A 21,255-nucleotide genomic window follows, 5' to 3' on the forward strand; every position below is an offset into this window, starting at 1 on the left:
TTTATGATCTGCTTGCCTCTCTGCTTCACACCCATGACTCCCTATGCATCTCTCTTGCCACATCCTAGTGTACTGGTGGCTTTATGATCTGCTTGCCTCGCTGCTTCACACCCATGACTCCCTCTGCATCTCTCTTGCCACATCCTAGTGTACTGGTGGCTTTATGATCTGCTTGCCTCGCTGCTTCACACCCATGACTCCCTCTGCATCTCTCTTGCCACATCCTAGTGTACTGGTGGCTTTACCTGCTCCCATTTCCAGACCACAGGGTTCTTAAGGCTGCTCATGCACAGCGTAGTTGCTTCTCACTTTCTTGCGATATGTTCAGCTATGAAACGAGTCTCTGGAAGTATTGCGCATGCACTATTTCATCTGAACCCTGTAGATTGCCATTATTAATTAAGACAGATTCGGCTTGAGCTTGTTTTCATTTAAATGGTAAACAGGCCATTTTTAAATAGATTCAGTTTGCCTCAGGTATCCAATTCAGTAGTAGAAATGGGGCTTTTTAATGTCTGAATAAATTGATTATGAACAGCCTACATCAAATATTAGAACAGGACCATGGCTGTTCATGCACTGATTGCTGAATATGCTTTATCTGAATTTTGCATTCTTCCAGAGGTTGTTGGGTTTTAGTTTAGCAAACATTGCCTGCATTCTCCTCTCATTGTGATACATTTTAAGGCAATGCATTGTATAAGGATGCAGTCCTAGGCATTCTTTGAGTGTATTTATGCCAGAAATCCACAAGCATGTGTACTTGCAGGCCTCATTTAAAGATTGTTATTGGTAGAAGATGGTCCTATGGTTGAGTACAGTATTATTCTCCTACACCTGCCTCATAACCGAATAAACACTGGGCCTCATTAGGAGTATGGCAGCAAGGCAACAATGGTGCAGGTATCGCTACCGGCACCGTTGCTACAGTACCGCCATACTAGGACTTCAGCTCGCGGGTGCCCTTGCAGCCACCTGGCCTGCATATAAACGGTACCGCTGCTACCATCATCCCCATTCCCTCTGAGCCCTATGGGGGCTCAAAAGTGAATGGGGACGTACCGGCTCCAGGATCCACGCAAGGTGAATTACTGGGTCCGCCGAGGCTGGAATGGCCCGGTGATTCCCCTTTCGCGGGTGCCGGATGCGAGTTTGGGGGCAGCCTTGCCGGTAAAACTGGCAAGGCTACCTCCAACCTCGTAATGAGGCCCACTGTCTGTTAAGGCTATGTTAGTTGCATGATGGCTTGTCCATATATATATATGTATATATATATAGTTCCGGAAATGTTACTTGTTGAAAGGACAGTCATTGTTTAATGCAGAAGTCCAGAACATTCCTCTCTTTGGGACGATGCAAAATCTAGAAAGTGCTCCAATAGGTACCAAGTTAAACTCTCCAATGCATAGCTTCACGCGTGGAATCACATCACTGCCAAATGCAGCCATGCCCCCCAAACAAAGACCTGAGGTAACTTATTTGTACCTACAAATGATGGTGCCTTTCCAGCCCCTATTTGTGGGGCTTCAATCTGGATCTTTTAAAACCCCATCCACCAGTCATGTATTTATTTATAGTTTTTGTATAGCGCAAACTTGACGAATGAATTGTATTAGAGCGCTCAATGCACACTTCGACATAACTGAGTGCACTGTGGTGGGAGGTAAGGACTAACATCCCGTCACATAAAGATTTTTTTATGGAATGTCTAAGGATGTTATAGCACATTCACAAACTTTTTAAAAGTTCAGAATTCTTTTAACTATATTTTAATTTAATGTGTAATGATATACAATGACACTGTATCAAATGTTTACCAAGCATGGCCCAGTACCGTAATCTCCGGGAAATGATTTTGAGGGGCCTGCAAACTTAAGAAAGACGGCTTCGAACGCAATCACTGTTTATGTTTAACAAGCATGACACAAGAAAGGGCATGTGAAAGAAAATGACACTGTTTAAAATTGGGGACCCGTGTCATACGCTCAGTCAATCTCAGTAAACTAGTTTACTTGCACTGTATCACTCAACGAGTAGGATTTATTAATGAATTAGGATTTATTCATGACACCTGTATTCACATATCCTTGCAGTCAAAAATCAACATACAAGTTCTCAAGTCAGCAAATTATGGTACCCGGTAGCAGTAATTTCAGAGGAATAGCAAAGCCTTAAATTTAAAAGTGATCGTTGTTCCATTTATATTATTAATGGCATATGGCCCTTTGATTCATAAAAACAGCTAATAAAGTGATTATTTTGGGAGGTTAATTTTAGATTCCAGATACCAAGTGAATTCAACAGTCCAAATCTCTGTATTAATCATCACGCTCATTATCAACTTTGCTCATGGTTAACAAACATCACCTGATTCATGGAAATAGTTGCGTGGAAAATCGAGGATTTGCGTGCCAATCTGTGAGCAAATACCTGTTCAACGATTCAAGGGACCGAAGGCGTGGAACTCTTCCTGGACTTGCGTAGAGTCTCTGCGAGTGGACGAGTGCCTTCCGTGAGTCTCCAAGCAGAGTGTGGGCCGGGCCTACAGAGCGAGCCAAACAGGGGGCAGCAAATGAAGAATGAGGAAGAGCATTTGAAAATATGGGTACGTTAAGAGACGGTCCACTACCAAGCAATCACATGCCCATACCCACGCAAATACAACAGTTTTCATGGATTTGAACTCAGAACATTGTGAAAAATCACAGGCAAACTCCAGGACCCATGCGCCACATGATAGCAGACGTAAAGTCCAAAGGCCCATAGGAAACAATGAGCACACAAACCGCTGATCATATGTGTAATGGCACCTACAATCTCAGGGTTGCATGCAAGTTACGAGCACTCGTAACTTACATGGCCTCTGTAAATTACGATCAGCATCACTCAACTTGCGATTAGCATCACTCAACTTGCGATCAGCATCATTCAACTTATGATCAGCATCACTCAACTTGCATGCCCTCTGTAAGTTATGATCAGCACTTGGTAACTTGGGTTCATGCAAGTTGAGTGGTGTTGATCGTAAATTGAGTGATGCTGATCTTAAATTGAGTGGTGCTGATCGTAACTCGGGTGCTTGCAAATTGGTGATCCCACACAGTTCTCAGGGGTGCTGGATGGTGGGCAAAGGTAGGTGCAAAGGTTGTTGTGTGGTTTATGTGGGGATGTGTTGTGGGAGTTCCGGCGCGACTTGCGTCTACGGTTACTTTGCGTGAACAATTCCATGAACACGTGGAGTGTGCAGAAAAACATCTGTGCGCCGGCTCACGCAGTCTTTCTTGGCATGCAGGATCTGCGGGATCGATGAACCCTTTTACTTGAATCGGGCCATGCGTCTAAATTGAATTATTACTAAATAAGGTCCAAAGTCAGAAGAAATTAAATGGTATGCAAATGACACAGAATAGAACATTGAATGTTAAACAGCATAAATTGCACCATTAAAACTATAACTTTGATTTAAACCTTTGGCAAATTTTCAATGAAAATAAGAAACTATTGGAAACAGGTTGGATGCATTCTAGGGATATTATGGTGCAGATGTGTCAAGCAAAGTTCAAGTTTTGAGAAACTAAGAATATGTTCAGATTTAAATATCTCTCTAAAGAAGTAACTGTTCTGACTTTCTGATGAAGTAAAAATACGGTGACCAGTGTTGCACAAATACAATTGGATGATTTTCCAAGAGGATCCAGTTCTTATGGCAACTGATCACTAACAATGTAATTTCCAGGCGTGTGTTATGTCTGGTTCAACTTTAACTGCATGTGTGTATCTTTTGTCTGACAATGTTACTCACTAAACTCCCCAGTGACTCCAGGTGCCAGATTATCAAAGCTTTGCACTTGTGTAAAACACTAGAGCAAATTAATTTAGCACTAATATTGCTGCTTAGATCATTGGGAATGGAGCAAACACGTTAAGTCCTAATTTGAATTATCAAAAATATATTAACAAGGGTAAATATAAAGTAGAATGTTTTATTTAATATGTTTGCCGAGTGCACACGAAAAGAAATGTAATTAACAGATTTATTTTTATGTTATGCAGCAAGCAGTACAAAAAAAGTCGGATTCATTTTTAGATAATATGGAGTGTGACGAAACCTGTTTGCTGTGTTCCATATTATCAAAGTATGTTCTGACTTTTTAGAACTGGTTCAAATGTTAGATAATATGGCTGATGGTATTTGTCTGTCTGTAAAACAGGCAACATTTCTGTCTGATTCAATGAAAAAAAAAATGTTACACATGAAGTGCTGCAGTGGAAAATCTGTTGACAGATATCTTGTTGCAAAGTGTAAGAAGCAATCAAAATCGCTGCATAGAAAATGCCCAAAAAAGCTTTTTCTCACTCAGGAAAATAATCTTCTCCAGCACAGGTCCATTGACTCTGTAGAACACACTAATTATGCATACATTTTTACTTTCACAATCTTCAAACCACCTTTTTACACCCTCAAATATTAGGTGAAAGCACAGCGACAGGAAACTGGATTTGGCAGATGGAGACATTTTTAGTGAATTCCATAGAAGACACACTTTATTTTATTTACACTATTAGTACTAGCCAAAACACTACAAATGTCTGTAAAGAATGTAAAGTGACATTTTATATTTTATTTCTTATGAATAACACTGTTATTTTCACTTGTAAATATTGTAAAGAATGTAAAGAATGTGATGTAATGATTCCACTTTATACTATATGTAACTTGTAACCTCACATAGCATGTAACTTGTAACCTCACATAGCATGTAATGCGCCCAGCTACCTCAGGGTGTGTGGATCACTAAATAAATAAACAAACAAGAACTGATATGCCACGACAATCGCACACATTTATTGGCATGCTCATTCCAGGTGAGTCGAACCACATTTGTGTTGGTGGAAGTTCTTCCTTGTTCTGTTTTTTGGGGAATGTTTACTTAAGCATTCGCACACAGAACACAGACCATTTGTGTGTATCACGGTGTCTGCGGCATGCACATCTTCATGAATTCCACAGCCATAATCTTAAACCTGTTTCCTGTTTGGACTGGCATCCGGAAAACGCTTTGCGATTCAGGCTTTTAGTGCACACAATTGACCACATGGTTAAAGATGGGTGCAGAAAATATGCAACTATCATTCTTGGATATATTTAATTAATAACTTGAGTCATTATATAACAAGTTATGATTGAGATTTGAAAAAACATCATAATGCACAGAAACTGGCTGTCCTCGAGTCCTGTGTTAGTGTGTGCAGTTTCAATAAGAAACCTCATATGGAAACAGCTTACATTATGTCTTAGACACCAGCCATGAAACCAGAAAGGCCACCCTGCAAACTGATACAAAATCACCTTCTACAATATAAACTCTAATCGTGAAATCTACATTTCCTCGGAGGTTGAAACAAGGCGCACTGCATTACTCCTCTGATTCTCCAAGGACCGTAAATCTCAGCATTTAAAGAGAACATCTCCCTGACATGACGATGAAGGATTTAAATGCTATTTTACTTCCAAACATTTGCATACATTGTAATTACTTTCATCTAAAAGGTTCCCGAGGAAACCTATCAAGTTGCATCTTAATTAAACAGGAATTATTCATGCAAGCTATATTTATTTTTGAAAGGTTAATTAAACTGCGTTGTATAAAACACTATAAAACATCCATTGGAGTAAAAGAGTTACAGTGCAACTTATTCTAAAGTAGCGGATTTTAAGCAGTTCGAGTGAGTACACCAAAATACACAGCACTGTTTTAGAACACATATGTGAGCATATCAACACAAAGATAAGTGCAGTAGTGTGCGTGTGTCGTCTGTTTTTCAGGGTAGCTATTCAGGACCCAGCTTCTCCTCAGTTCATGAGAAATGCAGAGTGCCCTACTGCCGCCCTACCTGCTCCCCTCCTTTCTTTACTTTCCCACTTTTACATGTGGTCATAAGCAGCATTTGCAGTTGTTGTACGTGCTTTTCAAAGACACACATCTAATGAAATTCACATTTTAAACCACTAAAATCTTTAAAAATCTCAACAAACAGAACATGTAAATGTTCTTCCCAATTGGCATTCTTCATTGCTATTGCTGGTTTGTTTTGTTTGTTTTATTGATTTATAAAGCGCACCACACCCTGGTGTATCTGAGCGCATAAATAGAGAGTGTGTTCTTAAATAGAGAGCCTGCCAAACACCATCACAAACTCCATATAATGAATACAGTGGTGTGTCACACGGACCTGCAAGCTCTTCGCTGAGACACTACAGGCCTGATTCGCAAAAGTGTTTAATGATGGCTCAATCCCATTGGAACACGCTCTGTGTGGCAGGCTCTGTGTGTATTGCCGCCCATTCTGCTTCTTGCCTGCTATAGTCACTTTGAGTGGATAGGTACGGGAACTTGAGGGTAACCAGAGTGAGGGTCACCGAGAGGTAGTAGTGTGAACCAGGAAAGCAGGGAAGGCACAACCCATGGTAAATCAGAGACGACTGACCCTGCAGCAAGTGACATCAAATGTACCCGAACAGTCCTGTAGTGTACATATAAGGGATGTGCAGTACGTCCTGAATGCAATTATAATACTATCCAAGATGTGCTGACTCATGTAACCTTTAATATGGACCCCCAAGATGGGCAGACATACAACTATGAAATGTTCTTGCCACCCGTTCCCCCTCAAGGTACCATATACACCAATCATCGATGCTTGCATGGTTTAGTTATGCACTTAGTTCTTTACTCCAACATAATCTATTCTCCCGTTGATTTTGGATAATGTTCAGCAGATCCGTCAATTGAATGCAATGTAATGTACTGTGAGTGCCCTTGTATAGTGCCCTTCTGCCACTGTTGCTGGCCTCATCCTGGCTCTGTAGGAAAAACTAGGGCAGTGGAGGATCATCAGTAGGACAGTGGGAGCGGCAGATGCAAATTCTGTGGTGTTGAGGGGTGCAGCTCAGAGGTACCCGATTCCTGTGTGCCAATCTGCTTTCTGTGGGCTTGGCAGAGAAACATGGGAGTCAGTTATCCATATGGACGACCCCAAGAGCTGCTTTGGGCCTGGTTAGCCACTGACGCGAGAGGGTTCAAGAGGAGAACTTACTCGTGGTATGGTTAGTATGCATGTCCTAATTTCTAGGCCAGTGGCAGCTATCTGTGGGGGTGTGTGTTTGTAGTGTAAGGGGCTTTGCAATCTTAGCAGTGAGTTGGTTAGTCGGGGGAAGTGAGTTGAATAGGCATGTAAATAACCTGCAGCCCTGCAGCCATTTGCAGACAATGCTCATTTCTTGAGCTTACAGCGCATGTGTTGATTCCAATGGTCAGAGTGTATTTCAGCGCGCATAATCTACACCACTTCTAATGCAGTTTGCATGAATATTACTAACAGTGAAACCAACAGTGAACATTAATCAAGGGAAAACCGGCAACCGGGCAATCCGGATTTGGCTTCTCATAATTATTTTTCAAGGGAGCTGAGTGTTTAGCAATTCTTCATAAATCTCTGAGAGTGTGAACAGGATGTTATCAAAACACAGCAAAGCCCATGTCATCACTAATGATGCCAAATAAATGAACTGGCGAGAGCGGATCAGGGGAATATCAGAGTACAGAAAAGAGCAGGTTTCTGATAGAAGAGCACAGCAAGGCGTAGAGTATTGCAGATTGTCCTTGTATTGATATGTAACTGGCAGGTGTGCGTCTCCCTGCGTGTGTAAATCAAACAAGCAAAAATCCGCCCAGTACGTCAGAGCTGTACACGTATGAGAGTGATGTCACCCACACCCTAATTTAGCACGTGTGACGAAACATAGAATGAGATTTTCCCAAACTGTCGTGACATCTCTCATTGTAGCCGAGGAGTATTTACCTTTCTATACCTAATATAAAAAATAAAGTAACCCTCCCTCTTTTCGGGGATCCTAAATCCCAGTTCCTATTAACTCAAGTACCCCAGCCCTCTTACCTCTTGTGGGTTTAGTATCCATCAGCAACGAAACCTCAGCCCCAAGACGTAGTTTATTCTGTCATCCTCTAAAAATGGAGAGAAGCATTACAATAAGCTCTTTATGCTTCCTTCAGAATTCTGTGTTCAAATCATTCTGCATTCAGATGCATCTGGCACGTCTACATAAAAATGACAATTTCTCCAATATGTGTGGTGTCTCTGTTTACATATATTGCCTGTGCATGTTTTACACAAAGTCATGCTAAAACTACATAGTGTAAATACTAATGTAGCACTAGGGTCAAGTGGATTATGGTCCAAGAGACTGCCAGAAGATACAAGATCTATTGAGGACTACATTTCCCAGAACTCCTTGAATGGAAATACCTCTTGTATACACAAACAAGTTCCTCCGGTGTCTACAACAAAAGATAAGGATTTGCCTCCTATTGTCACATCGACACTTGGTTCCTCTTGGGGGTCTGGTGTCACAGATATTACTGAACACATCGAGTCACCCTGTGAGCTGTCCTATTGTGGATACAGGCTCATCCCCATCCATGTGAAAGGATTTCCTCCTACCACAGGGACACCTTCTATTCTGGGTGTCAATACTTGTCCTGTGTTTGCATATGTCTGTGTCTGCATAGGGTCTTGTTGTGACTGCCCTTGTGGTGGATTCAGTTGTACTTGTCCCTGCTGATGTACCTGTTGTACTCGCTGTGCTTGTGTCTGATAAGATGTGTGATCCTGGGCAAAGCCTTCTCTGGTCTGTGTCTTATATGGTGGAGGGTAAGCTGTACCCCCTTTAGAGAACTGGCCATTTTGTACATTCCCTTGGCTCCCACATATGCGCACAATATGCCTTGTCATTCCATAATTCCAACATACTGGAGGAACTCTCCTATTAGTCCCTCCTTGGTTATATCCTCCCTGAGCACTCTGGTTCTCATTCTGTGTACCTTGAAACCTACCTTGATTATTTTGAAATCTGCCTCCTCTTCCCAAACCCCTGCCTCTTGGTGTAAACCCATATCCATCTTGGTCCATCGGGCGCAGATTAGTCGCCTGCGATGCACCCATTGCTTCCTGCATTCCCAACCTGTCTCCACTTGTCAATACTGCCCCTTCAATGGTACATTTTGATAATTATTTCTGAACTAATTTGGCTTCCTTTCTTTTTCTATACACATCTTTCTTTTTGTTTCTCTCTTGTAATAATCGACAATGGTGTACTATCATCAGCTGTATCTCAGCCCATGGCTTCGCTTCCATCCCTACTTGTTTTTTCATCTGCCTCTGTACATGCTCAGGCAACCCCTGACATAAAATGTGGTAAAATGATGTCACTGTCTTTTCCCACAGCTCACAAGTTTCAAGTTGCCATTTCTCTTGGGTCTTCATCCTCTTTCATTTTACGTGTCATAATTGCACCCATATCTGATTTGTCAGGATACTGTACCCTGAGAGCCTTCCAAACATCTGCTTTACGATTAGTAAACAGTACACCATCATGCGCTGTGTTTTGTGAAGTCACACTTGAATATCCCGCTCTACTCCATATGTCATCAGCCCTCTCTCCAAGAATGGCTGCCAGGAGATCTTTTATGTCCCCTATGGCCACGTATATCCATTTCCCAGCACCTGAAGTCAAACTAGGAAGCTTGCATTTTAAGTTATCCTTGTCCATCTGTGGCCATGGAATGCATTGTGGTCTTGCTCCCCCTTTCACCAATAAGGGAAATTGTATAAACCCCATCCCATAGTCGGATCCCACTATTAGTCTATCCATGGCAGAGATAATTGCCCCTGTCTGTCTCCTGGTAGGTAATGACCTTAACCTGCTTACATACTGTGGCGACTCTCCCTTCTCACTATGTGATCGTCCTTGGGGACGCTCAGGATATGCTATGGGATCTGGCATTCTATCTTTAGGTTGTTCCAAATCTGACCATCTCACTTATCAATTTGCAGACTTCCTTCAGGGGTGCACCCGCTCCCTCCTTCTGTCCCAAGACCGGACTCTCTTCCTTGTCTGACATGTATAGTCCCAAAAAAGTGTGACTATCGTCCCCCTCACCCTTGTCTAAATTCAGTCTGCTCAATTCAGTCTGCTCAAAGACAATTCCCGACATTCATCAATGAACAGGTTTCCCTCCTTACTTCGTGGTTGACGTACTGGTGATCGATCACTGTTCCCTCGAGTTCCATACTCGCTACTTTGCCTTAACTGTTGATAGACCTTATTGATCCTTTCTCCAATGCTTTATGCATCAAATCTTTCTACTTCTAGTGCTACTCTAGAAACTGCTGCCGTTAATTCCTTTATCGGAAGAATCTCTTCCACTCTGTCCCATCGTATTTCTGTGCTCGGCCTCATTTGTTCTTTATGAATAAGATTGCCGTTGAAACCTCGCTGTCTCCTTTTCTGTTCTATATCTTTATCTACTTCCCTTTACTTTCTTGCATCCCTTCTATTTCTTTCTTCCTCTTGCCTTCATTCTTCTCCTCTCTTTACTCTCTTCCTTTCTTTCCTCTTCTTCCCTTCATCGGTTAATCTTTTGTCCCTAAATATTTGTGCTTCTTCCTCCTCTCTCTTTCTTTCCTTTCTATCCCTTTCCTCTATGGATCTCTGTCTATTATCATACTTTCTTTTTTCTTCTGCTCGTTCTTCTATTTTCTCTTGCTCCTTCTGATGTATCTGCTCTCATTGTGCCCTGCTTTTCCTTTTCTGATCACCTTCTTTCAATCTCTTCCCTTGTTCCTTATCTTTTCTTTCTTGTTCATCCTTCTCTTTGCCTAACTTCCTCAAAGCTTTTCCCATCCATCTCGAGTAATATCTGTCCTCCCATCCATTCGTTTTGTACGAGCACCATCTTGTCAGCCTTATCTTTCTCTCCTTTCCATCTCTTAATCTCCCTGTCTATTTCTGTCGACAAATTTGACCGCTCACTCCTTTCTTCCTTGTCTTGTATGATCTTATAAATCTCTTCCTTTCTCTCATTCTCCTCAGAACTATCGTCACTGCTATAAGCAGGGGGTTCATATATCAGATTACTATACCCCATCATTGCTCTTAGTTCCTTTAAAGGATACACTCTTCCGTAGCAACACCCTTTGCTTCAGGCAAGATAAGGGGAGCTGAGGGCTCAATGCCTTCCTCTTTATACTGATTAAGCATCCACTCCTCAGGTTGCAGGTCTTCTTTTTCCTCTTGATTCATCTTCCAGAGCTCTAAAATTGCTAATTGTGTCTCTAATTGTGGTCATGTGTTGCAATACCGCTTTTGACAATGATCCCCTTGTGGCCATGGCATGAACATTTTATCTGCGGTGCCTTTTACCCATTCCACACTGTACTCTTTGAGCTTGGGCATATGCTTTGGCAGTGTCTTACACAGGTGCATGAGAGGAGTATCCCCCATCATGACAAGTCTCAATCGACTGTCGATACTTACTAAACTGTTAAATAACCATTTTACCTTGGCTTGAATCAGCACATTTCAATGTTTTAAAAGAGCAAATATGAGCATGCACCATCAATCTCTGCTCAATACTCTTATTTCAATAGCTATTCGCTTGATTGGCGAGTCTATTCTCTTGATTGGCACCAATCGCTTTACTGCACTGTTACTTTTTCAATTTCTCACATACTTTATCGCTCTTCAATATTTTACTCAACAAACAACATTCAGACTAGTTAAACATTACACATTGTAAACACAGTGATCACCTTTTCCCTCGCCTTTACTTTTTACCCTATACAGGGTTTGAGAAATCCCCTTCATAATTCTGATTACGAGTTTTATATTTCACTCTACCCCCGCTGGGATTTGAGATGTCTCCTTCTAACTCCCTAGCCAGGGCTTCTAGGTGCTATCTCTTCTCTTACTTTAAATTACGCACAATTGAATTTGGCTTGAAAGAAGCCTCTCCCTATGAAAATTATTACCGTAATTGATCCAATTCCTCTTCTTCTTCAACCTCCTGGGCCAATGTACCGCCCTAGGGGTACCCGTGCGTGGCGCTGCATCAGTTAACACACCCCTGGCCAACAGTCAGGCCACAATCAGTAACATCAGGGGTATTCCAATATTGTATTTATTTTGCCCACCCATTAGGGCACTGCCAACCCTTGCCATTGGCCTTTTATGACGTTATTAGCTTCTATTTCCTACTAGCTGATGTTCTCAGAGCTCTGAGATTTTCTCTATACATAATAACTCAGATAGGGAGTATATAGTTACACCATCCTTCCTGCCTTTATTATGTATGTACCATTCCTTATCCAACTGCACCCACATACTAACTGAGTTAGGCTTCACACAGCTCTAGCCCTCTCATTTTCCAGACATGGCAGCGTTACATCTATGTGTAAGACCTGCATACCGCAGTCCATAGGGCTCGCTTTCCTCTTCCCTCTGAATTTGACTCATGTAGTGCCCTACGCTGGCGCGAAGACATCTAGGCTATACCCGTGGATCATGAAAACTTCAACGTTGCCAAGCACTAATCTCCTCGTGCTTGGCAACACACTAGATCGAGTGTCTCTTTCCTTTAAAGTGACATACAGCGCAGGACTGCAGGACCGCACACTGCCCCGAGGCGCATGCGCAAAGGCTACGCTGCGGCCGTGTATAGGGATTTATACTAATCCCATACACATGCGCATTGCGTGGATTCCATCGCTCCAGCAAAACACAACCTGGATACTTCCGAGCGCCCCTCTGAACACTGATTCAGGACGCGAAGACCTCGCTCTACGTCTCTCCACCTCCTGCCCCTTCTTATGCAGGTATGTCTACCCGATAGAGGTGCCCCAATCAGGCACTCTCACAGAACTTACTCCAATGTAAAAATGAGTATTATTTTTAAAAGCAGTTCCTTCTCCTGTGCTGTCCCCTAACGGCATACCCTTTTGTTACAGGAGCCTCCACAGATTTAGTGAGAACACCACTTTTCCACACTGTGATTGGCCATCTAGACATATCCCAAGCATCCTGGCCACCCACACCATCATATTTTCCAGCAGCCAGCATTCTATTAGGTAAGAATGTTTTATCTACTTTAAATCACTAGATTTCAGGCGCTAAAAAATATTAAAATAGTAATAGATAATTTTACATTGTCTTTGTTTCCAGCTGACACAGAGGTTTCCATTGCTATACATCTAACTTGGACTACACTGCCTATCAAACGTCCTCACTCCACTGCATCTGGGGTCTCCAAATCAACTCAACGCCAGTGCAGTACGATTTCCCTTCCTTCACTCTTAGCCCGGATTCACAAACTTAAGGATAGAGGGTCCCCCTCTCTTTTATCAGAACACACATCTTGATGTTTTGTTATTGTTATTTTTTTAAAAACATTTCTGACCCAGCATATCTTGCTAAAATACCCGACAAGCAAGACTCCAATTTAAGTAGTCTTTATTCTGCTTTCTGTTCACATTATGTAGGCTGTTACAATCCAACTGGCCCAGAAGAAGGCTCCACATCTATAAGCCGAAACGTCACTGCAGCAGGTTTTACCATCACCTGCCATCAGTTCAATATCCGGGAAGTCTCCTTCCCTACGTAGATCCAGGATTGGCCATTACCAAACTAATGTGTAACATCTTACTTTAATCTACTTTTACAACAACAAGGTTCGTTTTCATTTCCATCAAACAATGAGGTTGATGCTCACTTTGGACAATGGACTTGAAATACTTCCTATGCCCAGCAAGTTGACATGTTTGAAAAACACTAATAGACAGCAACTGTGTTTTTCCGCAAATGTATACATTTCTTTTTGATGCTTTGCTTGTTTTACCTTACCTTAATTACTTTTGCAATTACTTTTGCAATACTGGCTGTATTGAAATTCCTCAATACACTACAAAAATTGTAAAAACAATGAATTGCTGCTTGTTTGAATTGCTGCTTGTTTTTGTTTTTGTCTGAATGTAAGGAATGGATTCTCTCATGACAAGAATAATGTCCAGTCAATTCTAGTACATCAAGTTCACGGTTTCTCAATGGTCTTCAAACTATAAGGTCCTTTGTTATATGGACCACTACAATTGGTTTGCACGCATGTGTCATGTCTGGAACATTCGGTTCATTTAGTAGCACGTAAGCCCAGACCCAGGTACAGATGGGCCTGACTCTACCTCCCCACCCAATTAGCCCATCATCTCTCATCACCCAAGCCTTCTGCCATGAAGATTGTCTTTGAACTTGCCCTTACAAAGTATCCTTGTCTCTGGGAAGTGCAGGCATTCACAATTGGGTTTCTAGGACTCCAAGTTTGCACTCTATTTACATTCTTGGCTTCACGTGACAGAAGACCACGATTTGGTCCATTTTGCAGGTTTTAAATGTCTTAAATAAATTAAACTTTGTACTCTTTGTGTTCTTTCTTTGCACCTTAACAAGAGATGATTCACCCTTGCACGTCCACTCTTTTCCAGAATAGATAGCCGACCTTGGCCTCTCCAATCTTGACTTCAGGCCAGACCGCCTTGCCATGCAGCTCCACCATTTCAGCTTATTCTTGCTGCGACACAATTCTCCCTTTCCCCTACATGGGTCCTGGCTTACTAAATTCATAAAACTGATGTCCAGCTCCTATACAATGGTGGCTCAATCTGCATTCTATTCATTATGTTTAGCCAGCTTCTATGATGACGTAATCTACCTTGCGTTTTAACATCTGTACAATTATTGAATGGTTGATTCTCGGTTGATTTTCAAAAGCACTTTGTGCATGTGTAATCTTCTTTTTCATATTAAAAAGTTCACTTGACTCTTTACTTCGTCACTAGTTTCTGTAGGACACATACATCCTCTTCAGCCACTATCCTGTGATGTGGTTCATACTCTCTTATGGCGTCACAGACTTCTTACTTTGCTCTTTTTCAGATTCCTTTAGGGAGTTATTCCCTCAGATTGTCGTCCCTTCGCGATACATTTGATATGGTTATCTCAATGGGTACCTTCTTTCAAATATATAAACTTTACAGTTACTTTATCAAATAGCTCATGCGCACATGCTTTTCTGAGAAAGAAAATCAGCTCAGGAGGACGTATTCGTATGAGAACAGGACTAAGAAGCTTGGGATTCAACCCGTAACTTGATACATAAGACAGAGATAGAGACGTGGACAAGTACCATTGGCCCTGATTTGAAAAAGACGAGTAAACGTCGAAACACGTGTCATCACATAGGGCACTTGCAAACAAGTACAAATCTGAAAATTAAATGCACTTTGGAAAACTGAGGAAAGGGGTCACAAGTCTTTCCTTCTTTCTCAGAAAGCGTGGGCGCATGGGCTATTTGATAAAGTAACTGTAAAGTTTCTCTTTTTGATTAAACAGAGTTGAGGAACCAAGTACTCCGTAGTTTCTATTCCATGCGACCAGTAATAAGGAAATCCATACATCACCAAAAAATACAAAATAATATATTTAAAAGGGCGCTGAGGTCCCCACAAAGGAATACCCACCAAAAAGAGGTTCCTCACACTTTGCAATTCTTTCAAATATACGCTGCTGTATTGGCACAACTGCTGGTGTCAAACATGGCACATATAGGAGGTAGGGGGTAGGAATTCCCGCAGAGGCATGCAGCTGCTCATCTGCAAGATCGTTTCTGTCCTTTCCGCAAGGAATGATTTGATCCAGAGAAGTGCTGTCTCAGTGAGCCATATTTCTTACATTCTTTTTATTAGTATGTTGTGGTTGACTGATTGAGTAACATATGGGCTGATTTGATATTGGTATCTGCGTTCATCTTTAGGTCATCCCATATATAGACTAGTGCTGTTTCAGTTACCCTCACGGGTCTGAATCCTACGTGCGCCTGATCCAGTAGTTGGTTATTTTCATCATGCTCCAGTAGTTCTTCGTAGACATAGGTCTCTAGTATTTTTGCCAGGTAAGGGATGTTAGAGAATGATCTGTAGTTTGAAAGGTCATTCCGCATTGTGTCCTTAAGAAGAGGTTTGATGTAGATAGCTTTGAAAGCTGTTGGTACTTTCCCTGTGGAAAAGGGATTGATTGAAGAGGTGTAGGTAGTACACCGCTGGTGTCTTCTGTGCAAGGATATATTTATAGATATCTGGAGGGCAGGGGTCGATTGGAGAACATGCCTTGTTTCTCTTTTTCACCAAACTTAGTAGTTTTTCTCTCAACATCTGTCGGAAGCAGTACGTTTTGTTAGCTGGTCCCGGGATTGGTGGTAGCTGGTGGGTGGTCTGGTCGATTTGTCTGCTTTGTATGATTTGGTGTATGCTGGTGATTTTGTTCTTAAAATGACCTTCAAGATCATTGCATAGTTTTTGGGAGGGTATTGGTGCGTTGTTGCATCACAGTGGGTTTCCCCCTGTAATGTTGAATAATTCTTTTTGAAGGTTGGTGTTTTTTTCAATCCACTATTTATAGTATTTCTTTTTTGCTTTTAGAATTTCGGATTTGTATGCACTGATTTCTGGTAGGTATATATATTTTTTTCCATCGGTCACGTTTGTTCCTCCATTCTTGTTCTAGTTTTCTGTTAATTCTTTTCATCACTTTTAGGTGGGTGCGTAGGTTTTTGCCACTGCTTTCTTTCTTCATGGGACAATGTGTTTTTCTGGGCAGATGGCATTTATTGTTTCTGCAATCCATTTCTGGGTTAGGTTTACTTTTTCGTCTATGTCTGTTGCATCCAATGATATGGTAGCTGGCTTTGAGATATCTAGTCACTCTTCTAAGTTGCTGTTCTTGATGGTTCTAGGGATAATGAGGTGGTCGCTCCATAGTATTTGGATAGGTGGTGACATTGTGACCAGGTTTTTATTGGCTAAGATTGCTTCCAGGGTGTGCCCGGCTTTGTGTGTTGCTCCTTTCACCATCTGTCAGAGGTTCATGGTCTCTAGTTGCTTGATTAACATTTTCATTGAGTTGGGGTTCTCATATTCAAAACATATTTTGAAGTCTCAGAGAATGATCAGATGTTCATTCTATATGGCTAGATTTGTGACTGCTTTATGAAGGAGTCTGCAAAGGTTGCTTCATAGGTTGGTGGCCTATAGATCAGAATGAATGTGAGTTTTAATTGTCAGTCTGTGGTAAGTTGAAGGACGAGGGACTCGCAGTTAGGTATTTTTAAAGGGTCAGCTGTTTTTATTATTAGGTGTTCTTGTAGGCTACCATGATTCCTCCTACTCTTTTCCCTTTCCTGTTCACTTCGTTGCATTTGAAGTTGTTGGGTAGGCAGCTGTGAAGGATCACTTTGTAGTTTTTGGCTAGCCCAGTTTCTGTGATGAATAGGATGTCAATTCCCGCCATCGCAGAGTAGGTCGTAGAACTTGGTTGCGTGTTTGGACATCGATCTGGCATTGATTAGGTTGCAGTGTAGTTTCCTCTTTAAGGTCATTTGTTTTGTTATGGCTTGTGGCTTTGGGTGGTTTTGTTGGTGGTTCTCCCTGCCTTGTGTGGGTTGTTGAGCAATCTCAATTGTTCTAGGTTTGTCGTTGGACAGATTGGTTAGGTTTCTTATTGGGTTTATGGCCCCCTCTGGTTCTTCCTCAGATTCAGGAGGGTGTTGACGGAGGTTCCCTTAGTGTTTGGTGATGTACGGGGTGGGGGTGTGGTTCTCCAATCTTCAAGTCTTTTAAAAAAATATTCTTTGAGGTTCTGATATCCCGGTTGTGTGTATGGTTGTTTGTTCTGGTGGACTATCTATTGCGAGGTAGGGTGTAAGGTAGAGTGATTTTAGACTTTTTGGGGGCCTGCCCTTGTTCTGGTGATGTTTATGGGTGTGGGTTCTGTTGGTGTTCTGTAGTTCAGTGGTGTGGAGGTCTGTCATGGTTCCCTTGCGTTTGTCTCTTTGTCTTGCTTTCTCTTGAGTCTGATGGTTCTTTGGCGTGGCATTGTCTGTTCTTCAGGCAGCTATCAGATTGTCTCATGGTTGCGAGTGGCTTCCCATGATTTAGTGGCTGTTTGCCTCACAGTTGCAAATGACTTCCCATGGTTGGTGGTTGTTTGGAATGCATCCCACACACAGGCTTGACAGTTACTAAATGGAGCTCCATGGTGTGTGTCACTCTCTACTCTAACCTCTGGGTACCCAGATCTTTTCCAAATGGTGTTTGTCTGATCCCGTATTCTGTTTGCTAATAAGATTTTCATATCTCCTACAGCTAAAGTGGCTTCTGCGGTGTGCTTTTCTAATGCCTGGATTCACTTGCCCGCCCCTCCTATAAGAGGTGGTATGGTTTTATAAAATTATTCTTGTCCATATGGGGCCATGGTAGGTATTGTGATCTGCCTACCTCTTTTTGTATGAACAGAAATGTCTTCCCCCTTTTTGGGCTACAATGTGTCTTTGCCTTTTTCTTCCCTCTAACTACATGCATATGGTCTGTCCCTCTCTGTAATAGCTTGCCAGGTGGAGAACGATGGTCTGGATGGAGGGTTGCCCAGAGCAATGCCAGAGGTTCAGATTCTAAACCTTTCAACCATCACCTCTTTGTTTTCGCTCTAACTACTGCAATCATTCTGGGGCGAGGTCGCAGTCTTCTCTCCAAAGGAGACATCTCTTCCTGAACCTCTTCAGTTTCTCAATTCTACTCACTCCCTGTTCATTTTCACATTCAATAACCTCAGATTCATAGTCTACATCCTGTTTCTCTGGCTCTTCTGTTTCTACTTTCACATCTTGTATCACTGTTTATTCAATTTTAAAAGGTGTCCAAGTGTCACATCTACAATAGGGCAAGGCCCCTCTCTCTTCCTGTCTTCCCTTTGCAATTCCTCTTCGTTCTTATATATCACTGCTTCTAAATCTCTATGCGCTTTATTTTCTATTTTTACTATAGCTGGATCTCATCTGTCACTGGGTGCACCTGGTCCACGAAATGTGTTTGTTTCTGTATAGGCAGGGTGTTTGTACTGGGGGTTGGTATACCCTGCTGAATGTTTTAAAGGATAAATTATGGTTGTGGGCGGGGTTGTCAGCTGGCGCTGAAGACTATGCCAACTGGGTGCTTTTTTTAAAGTGTTTCTGGGGTGACAAATGTGCAAGCGTCAAAGCCTGTGTGGTACTTGTGCTACCTGAAACGGGTGGTGCGGTTCTAACTTCTGTATCTTCCTTTCCTTTATTTCTGCCCTCATCTTCCTCATAACATTTTCATCATTCTACTATACTCTGGGCCTCATTCCGAGTTTGGAGGTAACCACGCCGCTATTTGCGGCATGGCTGCCTCCAAACTCGTTCCTATTCCGCCCTGGTGAATGGAGCAATTACCGATCCATTCCAAGGTTGGTGGCACCAGTGATTCCCCATTCACCAGGGCCCTTCTCCATTCCCCTTTGAGCCCCCATAGGGCTCAATGGGAATGGGGAAGGCGCTAATAACGGTACGTAAATTACGGTACCGTTATTAGCTCTAAAGTCCCTTTGCGGGTCCCGTCCTTAACGCCTGCTAAAAGCAGGGGTTAAGGAAGGACCCGCAAAGGGAACTCGTAGTAGGGCGGTAAGGGTTTAACGGCACCGGTCTCGTTACCGGTGACCGTTAACCCTTACCGCCCTACTTGTAATGAGGCCCTCTGTCTCTTTTTCATCTTTATACCCTTGTATGTAGACAGTAAATGGGTATACATGTGCACTATTATATTTATATCATGTGTGCCCTCGATAGACTATGCTGTAAATATTTTCCCTTTGGTTCCTGCCCCCACTCATAATTGTACTTAATACTCTTTTCCCTATAGGTTGGGAGCTCCCTGCACATATGTTCTACTGGAATACTCATTTATTCCATGTAATACAATAAAATCATAAACACAACTGACCAATACCTACTACTCACAAAATATCAAAACAATATCTTTGGTAACACCAATGGTCGCCCCCTATGGCGTACCCCTCAGTTTCTTCTTGTACCCAAGACACAGAAAAAACAGAGAGAAAACAGTGCTGAAAACAAAACCACAATGTGCTGCCGCACACAGAAAATATAACAAAAAACCACAACCATTCCCAAATCCGATCTCTACCCCATTCTTTTCCCCCACTCTCAAAACCTTACATCAAACACTTGTCTATAATCACCCAATACCTCTTTTATATACACTTTATATAATGCAATTGAAAATAGCACTTCTTTACACCATGTTTTTATGTTCTCCCCCTCTCGTCTGTTACCATGGACAGAGGGTACAGTCCTCGCTAGTGTCGGACTCCATATTTAAAGCAGCACTGCCCTCCCTCCTCCTATTGAGGGATGTGCACACTTCACTTACCAAGTCTTTGACTACTATGACGTCACTGCTCCTTGCTATCGAGCTATCAAGCTCTCTTCAGTTTCTACTAAAAGGAAAGAATGAAAAAAACAATCAAAAACTACCACATGGTTCACACTGTCACTCACTCTCGGGCTGTAGTTCTCAGATCAGGTGCGCTGGCTTGCTACGGTCTTCTGAAGTTCTCCGGGGCTGCCTCACCCCACAATGGACCTGCCCTCAGGGGGCAGGCCGAGGCATGAAGCGATCAGGCAAGCCTCGAGATAGCACCAGCGCTTTGTACCTCCTCGTGGTCTGTGCAGTCTTTTGCTCCCTGTAGGTGGGCCTCGCTTGCCCAGGAGTGCAGCAGAGGAGCCCACAGCTGTCTAGATGAGACTTGGCTCCCTGTACTAGCCACCAAATATGTGCGGCAAGTCCTAAAATCGGATAATAAAAATCAGTCCAATGAGCCAAAACAAATAATACATTCACGAGATGTGAGAAAAACAAAAGTGTATTACATACAGCCCGGGCTGGGAATAATGGTAATGTTTATTTGTAAAGCACCTATACACAAGGCAATTGTTTCAAAGCGCTCAAGGAGGGTGGGAACATGGGGTCACAACAACAGTCGTTCAGAGCCCTTGAAATTCTCAAATGATAATAGTCTGCACAGGCACAGTAAATGCATATAAAAACAATTAACAGTTGAGACAACAGCAAATAGGTCTGACGAAGATTCTGCAGCTTTCCAAGTGCAATTTAGGAGTGAAGACATGGGGGAACAGACAGACGATCTTCAGGAAGGTGCATTTAGATCATGCAAGTGCACAGACGGTTACAGGGGAGGGGAGGTGGAAGGGGGGCAGGTCCTGGGGCTGGGGTAGGGGGGTCCAAGTACTCCCAGTCGGTGGAGACTGGGGTAAGTGCAGAGAGACATTATAATGAAAAAGACATTGAACATTGTCTGATAATATGGCTGCATTTATTGTGAGAATCAAAAGTGAAGTGACAAGAAATGTTACAAGTTATTCACACATTGCCAGCTTGTGATTGGGCAGCATC

This window comes from Ambystoma mexicanum, chromosome 5q (genome assembly GCF_040938575.1).
Source record: "Ambystoma mexicanum isolate Mex_15411 chromosome 5q, UKY_AmexF1_1, whole genome shotgun sequence".
In the NCBI taxonomy this organism is placed as follows: Eukaryota; Metazoa; Chordata; class Amphibia; order Caudata; family Ambystomatidae; genus Ambystoma; species Ambystoma mexicanum.